This window comes from Neolamprologus brichardi, chromosome 18 (genome assembly GCF_056152115.1).
Source record: "Neolamprologus brichardi isolate AB-2024 chromosome 18, ASM5615211v1, whole genome shotgun sequence".
Classification (NCBI taxonomy): domain Eukaryota; kingdom Metazoa; phylum Chordata; class Actinopteri; order Cichliformes; family Cichlidae; genus Neolamprologus; species Neolamprologus brichardi.
The window spans coordinates 11,553,121-11,566,234 of NC_142121.1; the positions used below are offsets into that span (position 1 = coordinate 11,553,121).

The 13,114-nt window shown below is 38.2% G+C and overlaps 1 pseudogene; it reads left to right on the top strand.

The window, feature by feature from the left end:
• Positions 1 to 4,369: 4,369 nt before the first annotated feature.
• On the top strand, positions 4,370 to 8,877 carry LOC148097680 (uncharacterized; annotated as a pseudogene).
• The last annotated feature ends 4,237 nt before the right edge of the window (positions 8,878 to 13,114 follow it).

Sequence of the window (13,114 nt, forward strand, 5' to 3'; positions counted from 1 at the left end):
CCTGAATTGGGTAAGTGGTTAAGAAAAATTTAGGGATATTTTGGCTGGGGATCATAAGCATATTTATAAACTGAAGGAGTAAGTTTAATATTAATAATATAAATTTACTACATTTGACAGATGTACAGATAAGAGCTAGAAGCTCCATTAACAGAAAAAGAATTAACCATGCAATATTTCTTATACCAAACAATATAGTGCCAGGGCTGGGTGGCTTCCCGGCTGAGTTCTATAAGCATTTCTGGGATATGCTCAGCCCAATATATTTAAAATTTATCCAAGGAATAAAACAAACTAGTATTATTCCCTGTGATTTAAACACAGCTGCTATCACAGTTCTTCTTAAACCTTGCAGGGATCCCACTGTCACATCTAGTTATTGATCACTGTCACTAATGAATACAGATATGAAAATTATAACCAAGGCAGTAACAATCAGAATTGAGAAAGTCATCTCAGCCATAATTCACCCGGATCAAACTGGTTTTATCAAACACAGACACTCCCCAAACAATACACCTAGACTTTTTAATTTAACGGCTTCAACAGGAAGCCATTAGGAAAAGCTTTGTAAAGACTTTTGTGCAGAGAGCCATGACAGACTGGTGCTTACCAAAACAAAAAGTTACCACTGATCCCTTTGCAATAAGAGCCTGAGTTGCAAGCAAATGCAGAGCTGCTGGATATGTTTTTTTTAAATAATCTTTCTTTTGAATTTAACCTTTTGGATTTAATGTCAACTTAAATACAATTTCTGTCAGTGGCAGACCTGTAATATTTGACCTGTGCTGGTAAATGAGTATAATAGTATTTGCCAGTGTGGCAAGCATGTCCCATTTTACTTAGAGGTTAACTCTAATGGAGCCAATGTTGCTATGTGAACTTTGCTCCAGATACCATTCCTGGATTTCCTGCTATCCAGAAAGTACCTCATGAAAAGCTATTTGTGTACACGCAGAACACCCAAAACAACGTGTAACAACAGTGCAATCCCCTATGCCAGGGGTCTCAAACTCACGGCCCGCAGGACGATAGTTTTTGGCCTTAATATAAAAATTTAATGTTAGTGTGGCCCACGAGTTTGATAATGTATTTTAATGTATGACACTTTACAGTGTTGTGTGCGGAGCTGAATTAACCTACCAATCGGGGTGGGATATGGATCTCAGGGAACACCAGCCGGGCTTGATGCAAGCAGGGAAACATTTCTCAATGAGTAAAAGTTACAGCAGAGAAATTTAAATTACCAAACTGCATGAAACTGAACATTAAAACAAAACGTTAAAGGAAAATTTTCATTTGTATTTTTCCCCCCACACAGTCTTTTTGGATAGCAGGGATTGGAGTGTGTCAAGGTTAATATATCACATTTATCTATACCAGAGTTGCAAATGTTTAACCCTAAACCAAAGGCACACCCTGTTCTTCTACAAATCATTACCATATCCAAATTCAAACATTTGAACTATCGAGCCAAGCGACCCGCAGAAAATAACTGCTAAAGCACTTGCAGAGAAACTGGACAGACTGCAATGTGATAGAAAAGCTAAATTAAATAAAGCTAATCATCTACAAGAGAGTATATGAAAATAATATCTATATTGTAAGTACATCACTAGATATAGATAATAGTATCTATATCTATATGGTTCAAGCCTCAACTAATGATTTTGTTGTTTTGTGTAATGAAGCAAAAACTATTCATGGTTCTTTGATCTGCGTGTTACCAGATGATGAAAATGAAAAGCATGAAACATGGTTTAAAGCAAAAACAATGTGTTATGATGAGTTTATTTATGAAGTGAGTGAATGGTTACCTGGTTGTGAACATTTGCATTTAAAATATTGGTGTTGATGATTGTGTTAATCCAGAGGACAGTGTTTCAAATGTGGCTGGTAAGCCTTCCACCATCAAAAGGTCAACTAGTGGTAAAATAAGCACAACTTCCTCTGCAAGAATAAAAGAAAAGGCAGAAAAAGCTCTGTAACACACATACAGTTTCTAGGTCTGCGAGGCTCTGCCACAATAAGCTTGGCAGAGCCTCGCAGAGTAGTCGAATGCAGATTCACTGACTGCAGGGCAAGCTAGCAGACAGAAGTTAAGCTCTCGTTGCAACATGGTAAATTGAACCTCCCCCACCTTCATTCAGATGTGGCGTTTGGAACTATTTTGGTTTTCATGTGACATATGACCCTGAAGGAAAAAGAAACGAACACCAGACAATTGGTAGCTTGTTGCACCAAAACTGAAAAATAAGCCACTAGGCCAAGGCTCCTGCAGCAGCCACCAGGCCCAGGATCCTCCAGCAGCCACCAGGCCCAGGATCCTCCAGCAGCCACCAGGCCCAGGATCCTCCAGCAGCCACCAGGCCCAGGACCCTCCTGCTCCACCAGGCCCAGGACCCTCCAGCAGCCACCAGGCCCAGGACCCTCCAGCAGCCACCAGGCCCAGGATCCTCCAGCAGCCACCAGGCCCAGGACCCTCCTGCTCCACCAGGCCCAGGATCCTCCAGCAGCCACCAGGCCCAGGACCCTCCAGCAGCCACCAGGCCCAGGATCCTCCAGCAGCCACCAGGCCCAGGACCCTCCTGCTCCACCAGGCCCAGGATCCTCCAGCAGCCACCAGGCCCAGGACCCTCCTGCTCCACCAGGCCCAGGATCCTCCAGCAGCCACCAGGCCCAGGCTCTTCCAGCAGCCACCAGGCCCAGGCTCCTCCAGCACCCACCAGGCCCAGGCTCTTCCAGCAGCCACCAGGCCCAGGCTCTTCCAGCAGCCACCAGGCCCAGGATCCTCCAGCAGCCACCAGACCAAGGCTCTTCCAGCAGCCACCAGGCCCAGACTCTTCCAGCAGCCACTAGGCCCAGGATCCTCCAGCAGCCACTAGGCCCAGGCTCCTGCAGCAGCCACTAGGCCCAGGCTCCTGCAGCAGCCACTAGGCCAAGGCTCAACCAACAAGTTAATCAACAGTGACTTCAACGGGCCATCACAAGGAAATACAAATCTCATCATTTTCAAAATGCCGCCTAAAAAAGCAAACCCAGGAGTTGAAGAGGAGTTGGAGGAGATTAGGAAATCGCTTAATTTCATGTCTGATGAACTGAGCAAAGTGGCTAAACAACAAGGTATGCTACATGACCTAATGGATGAAATAAAACAACTAAAAAACCTCATAAAGGACAAGGACAAGAAAATAGACGACTTGGAACGGCGAATCGAGGACCTTGAACAATACACAAGAATGGATGATTTAGTCATAAGTGGACTGGAGACGCAACACCGAACCTACGCCAGAGTAACAGCTGGGGGAGGTAAAGATGGTGAAGATGCCCCGGTAGAGGAGCTGCAAACGCTTGAACAGCAAGTGATAAAATTCCTTCAAACGAAGAATGTAAGTATTCAGAGCCATCATATTGCAGCATGCCACACGCTCCCCAGGAAAGACAGTAAAACAAAGCCATCAATTATTCTTCGGTTTGTGAGTCGCAAAACAAAGATTGAGTTATTGAAACAGGGTAAGAAGCTTAAAGGGACTGGTGTGTATTTAAATGAACATTTAACGAAAAAGACTGCTGAAATTGCAAGACAGGCACGCAGCCTGAGAAAACAAAATAAGATACAAGCGACATGGACGAGGAACTGCAAAGTAATGATAAGACTAAATGGCAATCCCGAAGAAGCGAAAGTTGTGATGATAAGAGAACTCAAAGACTTAGAGCAATATAAATAATCAGGAATCTGCTCTGGAATCTATTGGAAAAGTGACGATTGGATAATGAACAGTGGGTATGGAAAGTGTTTCTGGCCTTACGGCTCAAAAAACAACAACAAAAACAAAAACACATAAATGACAAGTTTGGACACAGATTATAGGTTTCCATTCAGAGATATTGAAGAGGAAGAATTTGATTATGAAAAGGACTGTCAAGGTGGTTATTTTGCCACACACGCTGAGAAAACGAACTTCAAAACGTTTAACTATGCAGAGCACAACATGCATGACCCTGAAAGTAACATTGACCCAGATACCCACTTCTACAATAACACCAATAATACTTGTGAGTACTATACAGATGACCAATTCAATATGAATATTAAAATGGCAAATTCATTGTCGGTCATACATTTCAATAGTATACACAGCAAAAACTGGAGTGTTAAAATTTCAGGGTTAAACATGTTAGAGTTGATTTCCACTCTCAAAGTGTCATTTTAACACATTCTGATTCAAATAGTGTTCAGTGTTGGAGTTATTAAACAGTGTTATTCAAGTCCAGGCAAATGAACTCTGAAGAGAGTTATTTATCTTGGTAGGCCCCTGGGCTTCTGCCCAGGTAAACCCGTGGATCAATTAATAGTTTGCTCTGCCGGGCCGATTTTCCATGTGATTCTGCTGGTTACACCGTGGTGGATGCCTGCCGTGTTGCTGCTTGGAGTATTTTACACAAACGGTAAGTAATTCAAACTTATATAAAATTCACGGTATTCTATCGGTGCAGTGAGGTTTTCTTGATGTTTCTTGGTGTTCGGTTGCTGAAAAAGAGCTTTAATAGAGGAGGAGATGTGTCGAAAATTCTATTTAGCCTCCAATGCTAATGTTAATGTTGCAGTCCTTTTACTCGTGAGTGACGGTAGACACTGCACGTGGAAGCGCCGCGCCAGGTTCAGCTTTTCCCCGTTCACACAGACACGTCTTTCTCCACGCCAGTTCATGAGCGTTTTTGCTCCTCTGTTTATTCAGAGCAATTTTTTCACAATTGATAAGTAAATAACATCCCAAAATAATTGAAGAGAGCTTGTTTTAGTCACTCCTGCTTTTACTTTGACATCGTTCATCGTTGACTTGTCTCTAATCTGTCTCTCTCTCTGTCTCACTCTCTTCTCCCTTTGAGACACCCTCCCCAAACATAGTCAGTTAGGCTGTCCCCTCCTTTGCGATGTGTTTATTTTCATCTCTATTGTCTCTTTTCATACACGAATCCGATCGCATTTGTCAATCGCAGTATTTTATTTTGGAGAATAGCTTTTATCTTCAAAATTGCCTGGATTGTCTTGTGTGTCTTGGTGTAACTTCCTGCGGAACATGCGTGGCCCACGCAAAAAATAGACCAGATACCGAAACAATCGCTTCGTAGCACTCCGTGTCTGGTGTAAACTACACCATAGATTAACATGTATTTTTGTATTGTGTTGTGTATCAATTGGACTGCTGCATGGACAGACACAGGTTTATTTGATAACATTAAATGTTATTGCAGTGAAATTCAAACGCATGGTCAGTATTAATCACCATGTACGGTATATGTCAGTGTTTTAATCATTTTTGCTTGAATTGCTCTAAATGTCAAATACTTACTAGTATGCCATTTTTGTTATTATTTTGTCTCAGTAAAATGCTGGTCCAGGTTCGATACTGCCAACAGCAGAAGTATGTGAAGTTGGAAGAGGTTGATGGGCGGTTTGAGTTTATGCAGTTTCATGAAAAAGGTTTGTTTATATCTTACCTAATTTTAGTTGGGGGGACAGAATTTTTTGTAGGTCGTTTCGCCAAGTCTCTTGAATCATACAGTGGTGTATCACTTTAGTGAATGTGAGGCAAGAACAGTTTACTTAAAAGGTGCACTCAGATATATCTTACCTTTCCAGTCATCGAGAGATTTTGCCTGCCACCTGATGCAAAAGTAGCGTACAAAGATGCAACAGGGACAGAAGTTGATGAAGTGATTTTCAGTGACCTTATCAGCCAAGGCACTGTGGTCCTAACAGTTTTCTCAAGTGATGGTGAGAAATTTAAAGGGGCAAGCTCAACACCAGACATGGGGAAGGGCTGTGTGGCTGCTGGTTGTTCCAAATAATCAGGAGCACACAATTTGACCAATCAGCTGTTTGAACATTGAGATCAGTTAATTTAAATGAGTCAGGTCTGCAGTGTGATGTTGCTTTGTTAGTTAAAAATCTGCAGCCAGATTTTTTTTCTACACCTTACAGAATAATGTTGTTTTTTCCTTTTAGAATTTTCTGATTGTCTTCTGCATCTGATTGTTCTGACTCAAGCTTCAGCTCAAATGCAAGTACATCAACTATACTTCTAGATGAGGGTCCCAGGAAGAAAACAAGAGTTGAGGGTACTGTTGATGTAGCATCTGCTAAAAAGGTTGTGACAAAACTCAGTTCTCATAGTTTTTTTTCTACTTCATTATTCTTAATATGTAGAAAAACTATTCCTCACTTTTTGCATCTTTTTTTCCTCAAGTTAATTGAAGGTGTACTTGGAACCAATTCAGGTGGTGAAGAGGTTCTCCAGGAATATCACACAACACAAACTCTAACAGATGCTACCAGAAGAAAAATGGTCAATATAATAGTGGCTCACATGATTGATTGCCATGGGTATGTGTGTTCTATTTGTGCATTTTATTTTATTTTTTAAATACAAGTTACTATTTTGCCATTACTTAAGCATGCTAATTTAAAATCGTTTTTCAGGCACCTCCCCACCAAAGCTGTTAGAGAACAGTACGCGCTAGGGGTAGTGACATTGTTCCCATCCCTGAAAGACCCATACTCCAAGAAAGGCTATGTATAGTCACTATTATTGCACTTTGTTTACATAATTTTCATGCTGTGCATCATTGGGATTTGTGTGCGTTGACATTTAAGTTCTGAAAATTTTCAGATTGACAACACATTATTTTTGAATGTATTTACATTTTAGGAACACTTCTATGATGCTGCAAGCAGCACTGGATACATTTCTTGGCGTTTGAAAACGATACAGAGAAAGACTAGAAGAGGATCTGCACCACCAAGTAGCTCCACTGGCTTTGCTCAAGAAGGAGGTAAGAAATTAAGTGTCCACAAACTAGATAATGTTCTCATTTACATTATATACTATTTTGTTTTCATTTACCTATCTGCTCAGCACCTATGCTTTTATGTTTGTGTGTTTTTCTTCAGGGGGCCCAAATTACCAAAGGCCCATTAATGTCGACATGCAGCTTGATGGAGATGCTTGCCAGGAGCCCATCTCTTTGCTGAACCATACATCCGACACTTCCTTGATTTTCCAGAAGATGAGAGAGACTTTTCAGCATCGTCAGAAGCTCATCAATGATCCTGACAAAAGTCTTGATATCCTGTCTATCTTCCCAAGATTCTTGGATACAAAAGGATTGGTGAGAATATTCAGTGGAATTTTTAATATCACTTTAAATTTCAAGATGAATGTGGCAGTAGTAGATTTTCTTTCTTAAAGGTGAATCAAGACTTCACTCTCCTGTTTGATGATGAGATATCTACCAGGCTGCTTCAGAAATGGGATCCAATCTTTAGGTATCAAATCATCAAAGAGGCCAAGCAGCTCACCTCAACAGTAGAGTTGCGTCAATTGGTGCAGTCAGCAGAGAGTCCACCAGGAAGTGATCTTGATGAGGCAGCAAGTGAGTTTGTTAAATATGATTTGCTATCAGCAGTTAAAGTTCAATAGCATCAGGATTCTATTAATAAATACCAATTCATTCACCTGTTAGCTTTGCTTCATCAGTTTTCTTTAGCTGTTAGTTTAATGTTTATGACAACACATTTCAACTTTCTTAGGAAGTGCTTTTCTAGTTCTCCTTAAAAATTGCATTTGAAAGATTTGCTGTCAATTGATTCTTGTGACTCTTTGGCTGCAGCCTTTGACCAAGACATGGCCTCCCTGTTGTTACTGTTACATCTCCTTCCGCCACGTCCAGGAGGACCAAAGTATCAAAAAATCAGCGCCTCTGATGCTGTTGAGAGACTTGTAGTCTTTCATAAGGTAATTTAATATTTATAGTTTTTATCATAAGTTGCCATGTCACTGGTTAAGAGGTGAATGAAACAAATTACAGTTGAGCTTACAAAGGAGGTTTACATACTCATTTCTGTGACGCTATTATCGCTGACTTGCTCCTGTGTCTAATGCTCAGTATCTTTGTCTCAACTCCAGTCTTGCTGCAGTTTGGAAGAGCATCTCCAGAATCAGCAGAGTCAGCAGCCATACCTCCTGGCTGTTGGGCGCCAGAAGAGGAAGGTCGACAGCTTCTATGTTGCCATAGACAAGCGTCTCATCCCCTGCCAGGCCAGCCGCTCCCTTGGGGCATTTGATGAGCTTTTTAAAGCTCATTTTGCGTTCAATGTGTCTTATGATGCTGCACTTGTGAATTTCTACACATTTCTGCAGACAACAGTATACAATATTGATATGGGGAAAATGAAGGAGTCCCCAAGAGTTCGTGACCTGAGAGCCAAAATCCTTAACCAGGAAATTCTTCTCACAACCTAAGTAAAAATCATTAAAATGCTGACATGTTTTTTGTGTAAGAGAGCTTATCCCAGCAGGCAGCAGCTGATTTCACATTTAAGAGGTGAACATGGTTATTATCCTGGACCTAAGTTTAAGTTATTTTGTTGGCAGCCAGGCTGCAGGCTTCAGTTCCAAACTTATGCAGGCTTTAGGAAGCACCTCAGTAGTTTTCACAGCAATGTTGACCAAAATGATCGAACTTCAGCCATTGCTTGTTTTTCTAATGACACAGTTTCACCTGCTTTGGAGGACCAGTTTAATTCCTCAAATCTTCCTCACAGTTCTCCCAGTGTTCTTCCAGAGTCTAGTTCTTCCAGTGTTCCAATGAGCATTGATTCAGTACTTACAAGGGATTCATCCAAAGAAATGTGTGCATCCACTGTGGCCAAACTGCAGGGTAGTGCAGACAATTTGATATTGGTCTGCACATTTGATATTCAAAACTCATACAGTGCTGCAGATGAAAGTTTGTACATTATATCTTCATTTATTATGTTTTGATTCACTTTCTGGGAAAAAGAAGCATGATAATAAATGTTTTTGGACAATGTACAGTTTTCTTGAAATTATTCTCATAATTGTAATTGTTGTCGTTAAAAAGTTATGTTAATCTATTACATAAATAGTTCTTTTAGGGATTAAAACTACCTTAATAAAAGAGTAAAGAGTTAAAGTAGTGTTATTTTTCAATCTGTGTAGTGTTAATTTAACCCAGTTTGGTGAGTTAAAATTAACTCAGACATGGTGTTAATAATAATTTGCTCAGTGTTAATTTAACCCGGTTTTAAGAGTTAAAAATTAACTCAGACATGGTGTTAATAATAATTTGCTCAGTGTTAATTTAACCCGGTTTTAAGAGTTAAAAATTAACTCAGACATGGTGTTAATAATAATTTGCTCAGTGTTAATTTAACCCGGTTTTAAGAGTTAAAGAAGGAACTCTGACAAAGTGTTAAATAATTAACTATTTTGAAAATGTTAATTCAACTAGAGTAGAGTGTGGAGCTATATAAACCCTGAAAAAATGTTAAAATCAACTCTGTGGGAGTTGATTCAACACTACAGTTTTCTGTATAAAAATTTTTCTAAAATTACAGAATGTTTAAGTAAGTTAAAAAAGTTTAATATAATTGCAATATCAGAAACATGGCTCGATAATGAGAAAATTAGTGAAATGGGACTGGAAGGATACGAATTATTTACAATGAACAGGGTGAATAAAAAAGGAGGCGGTGTTGCCTTATATGTAGATAAAGTTTTGAAATGTAGTCTGATTGAATGTATGTCAAGCACCATAGATAACGTATTGGAATGTGTCACTATTGAAATCCATGTTGAAAAAGCTAACAATATAATTATAAGTTGCATCTATAGGACACCAGGTTCATGCCTTGAGACATTCAATGAAAAACTTGCTGCTATGTTTAGCAACCTAAATGATAAAAAAGTGCAAATAATTTGTGGTGATTTTAAATTATTTTAAAAAAGATAAAGATATTGTGCTTGATAAAACTAAAGACATTGCAAATGAATTTAATGATTTCTTTGTAAATGTTGGCTTTAATTTAGCAAAAGAAATTCCAGAGTCAAGAAATAATAACGACCTAAATAAACATATTACTCAGAATGTGTCCTCCATGTTTATTGGTGCTGTAACTCATAGAGAAATAATTAACATTGTGAAGACATTTAAAAATAAAAAGTCCACTGACTGTTTTGGTATTGACATGATATTAGTTAAAAGTATTATAGAATATATAGTGCAACCTTTCGCATACATTTGTAATCTGTCCTTTCAAACTGGTGTATTTCCCTCACAAATGAAAATAGCAAAAGTTATTCCAATCCATAAAAACGGAGAGAGAAGTCAGTTTACCAATTATAGGCCAATATCACTGCTCCCACAGTTCTCAAAAATTTTAGAAAAGTTATTTGTTAATAGACTTGATAAATATATTGAGAAGCATAATCTCCTAAGTGATAACCAATATGGCTTTAGAGTGAAAAGGTCCACTTCGATGGCAGTGATGGAACTTGTAGAAGGGATATCTAATGCTATAGATAATAAGGAATATACTGTTGGTGTTTTTATAGACTTAAAAAAGGCGTTTGATACGATTGATCATTCTATATTAATGAATAAACTAGAGAGATATGGCATAAGAGGGTTAGCATACAAGTGGATGAAAAGTTACCTGGATGACAGATATCAATATGTCGAATTCAATAATGTAAAATCTAAGCAGTTGAAGGTAACTTGTGGTGTTCCTCAGGGCTCTGTGCTGGGCCCTAAATTATTTATATTATACATAAATGACATATGTAGCATTTCCAAACTGTTAAAATGTGTATTGTTTGCTGATGATACCACTCTGTATTGCTCAGGTAAAAACCTAGAACAGCTTCTGACTACAGCGGAAAAGGAGTTAAATATATTAAAAAACTGGTTTGATGTAAATAAGTTATCATTAAATATAAAGAAAACAAAATTGATTATTTTTGGCACTAGACAAATGAAAAATGTATCTAAAATCAGGGTTAATGGAATTGAAATTGAAAGAGTGTACGAAAATAAATTTCTTGGAGTGATAATTGATGATAAGCTGAGTTGGAAGTCTCTTTTTTTTTTGTGTGATATGTTTTTATTGATTAGCATTCAAATATCTCAGTGAAGACAGAACAAAGATCTACCACAAAGCAAGAAAGCATGAGACAAGGCTAATCAAAAGGTATTGGCTGAAGCATTTGCTTATTACGCCAACCCTTTTAACAAAAGATCTTTTTGCATGCAGCTCCTGTACACAGGGCTCGAAGCAAATAATAAAACAAAGCAAAAACAAAACAAACAAACAAACAAACAAGAAAAAAACAAAAAAACAAAAAACTTTCCACCTTAGATAAGTAACTACATCAAAGCAAAAGAATCAAGAGGTTTTTTTGTTTTTTGTTTTTGTTTTTTTGCTCTTTTCATTCTTGATATATATATTTTTCTAATACTCTATTTTTAAACATATTTGGATAAGGCATTATTGCTAGTGAAGACAAACCTTTGATGGCAAAATTAACCCTTTCATGCATAAATTATGACAATCTCAATCAGGATTTTTTTCTTGAGTGTTTCTATTCATCTTTAGGCATAAAAAATGAATACAAATATTTGAGAAAAAATCCTGATTGAGGTTGTCATAATTCATGCATGACAGGGTTAAATAACAATAATTACAATGAAACACGTCATATATCTATAGTAACATTAAACGACCAGTGGGTGGCAGGGTATGGAGTGACACATCAGTGTCCAATGTAGTGGTTTATGTGCAAGTATACCAACAACACTGACACAAATACAAGAAAACTGCCTTTGAATAGCTGTTCACTGTAGTGACCACTATGGATGAAAGGGTTCATTTAGAAATAAAAGAGTCAAACATTCACAATAATATATTTTGTATGTGATATTCTTTAAATTATCATATTTGATTAAATAAAACAATAAAGTTCATAGTTATTTTTGCTATGTACCTGGATTTTATCCTTTTAGATGCCAATTAAGCTGATCTACTGTAGTAAACTTGATTTTTGTAGAAAAAAATGAAATTGTTCACATTTTAAGTTCACCTAACAAGATTATAGTAAATAATTACTGAGATTTTGAGAAACAGGTAGGTTGATTTTATTGTTAGCTTAGCCAGACCAATTCCCCATATTTGGGTTCTGTGCTGGGCTGGCTGCAGCTTTATGTTTGGAGAAACTAATTCACTTATCCAAATCTCTAAACAAAAGAAAATGAGAAATGTTCTCAGAATGTGACCGTTTTATTGTTTCTCAGCGTTTTATTTTATTTTTTCCTTATTAAGAGCATTGGGGACCCTATTAGCTGGAGGAATCCAGCAGCTGAATTTTAGGGTCCACAAAAAAGAAACAAATACATGTTTCTGGAAAAGGAAAAACTTCTTCAGTCCTTACGAGTGCTCATTAAAATAACTCACCTTAGGTTGCTGTTTTAAGAAATACATTGCTTCCTTAAAGTGGTCCAGATGAATCTTTTGCATATTTTCAGATTTGGCTTCGACCACACATATAGAGAGGACGACAAAGCCTTTGTTAGCCAGTAGACTGGCTCTTGTCTCAGATCTCAATGTAGATATATCCAAGACAGCGGGAAACAGACCTTCTCCTAGAACATAGTAGACACAAAATTTTCTTCTGTCAATGAAAAACAAAACCTTTTTCTTTTTTAATTACATCCTCTTGCTAACGCACTGCTTACACCAGGCTGTTTTTCTGTTTGTTTGTTCTTCATTGTTATTTTTAAGTATGAGTGATAGAGTGAAATAACATGTTTTAATTCAAGTTTATTATTTAATACATCAATGCTAAAAAAGAGTTTAGTATTGATTGCTTAACTACAAAGGATTGGAAACAAATCTTTCATCCATTCTGTTTGGGAAATCTATCCATTCATTTACTTCCACTTACCTAATTCCGGGTCACAGGGGGCGAGGGGAGCCTATGCCACCTGTCATAGGGAAAGCTGGGTTCCACCATGGACAGGTTGCCAATCTCTCACAGGGCAACACATTCATTCACACTCACATTCACACCTACAGTCAATTTAGCATGACTAATTAACCTCATTGCATGCATGTTTTTGGGCTGTCCGAAGAAGCCAGAAAGGCAAAGAACATGCACACACAAACTGGGTTGAGACTCAGAACCTTGTTGCTTTGATATTCAGTACAAATCACTGGTCCACTCTGCTTGACACTCAGGAAGCTTTAGGTTTT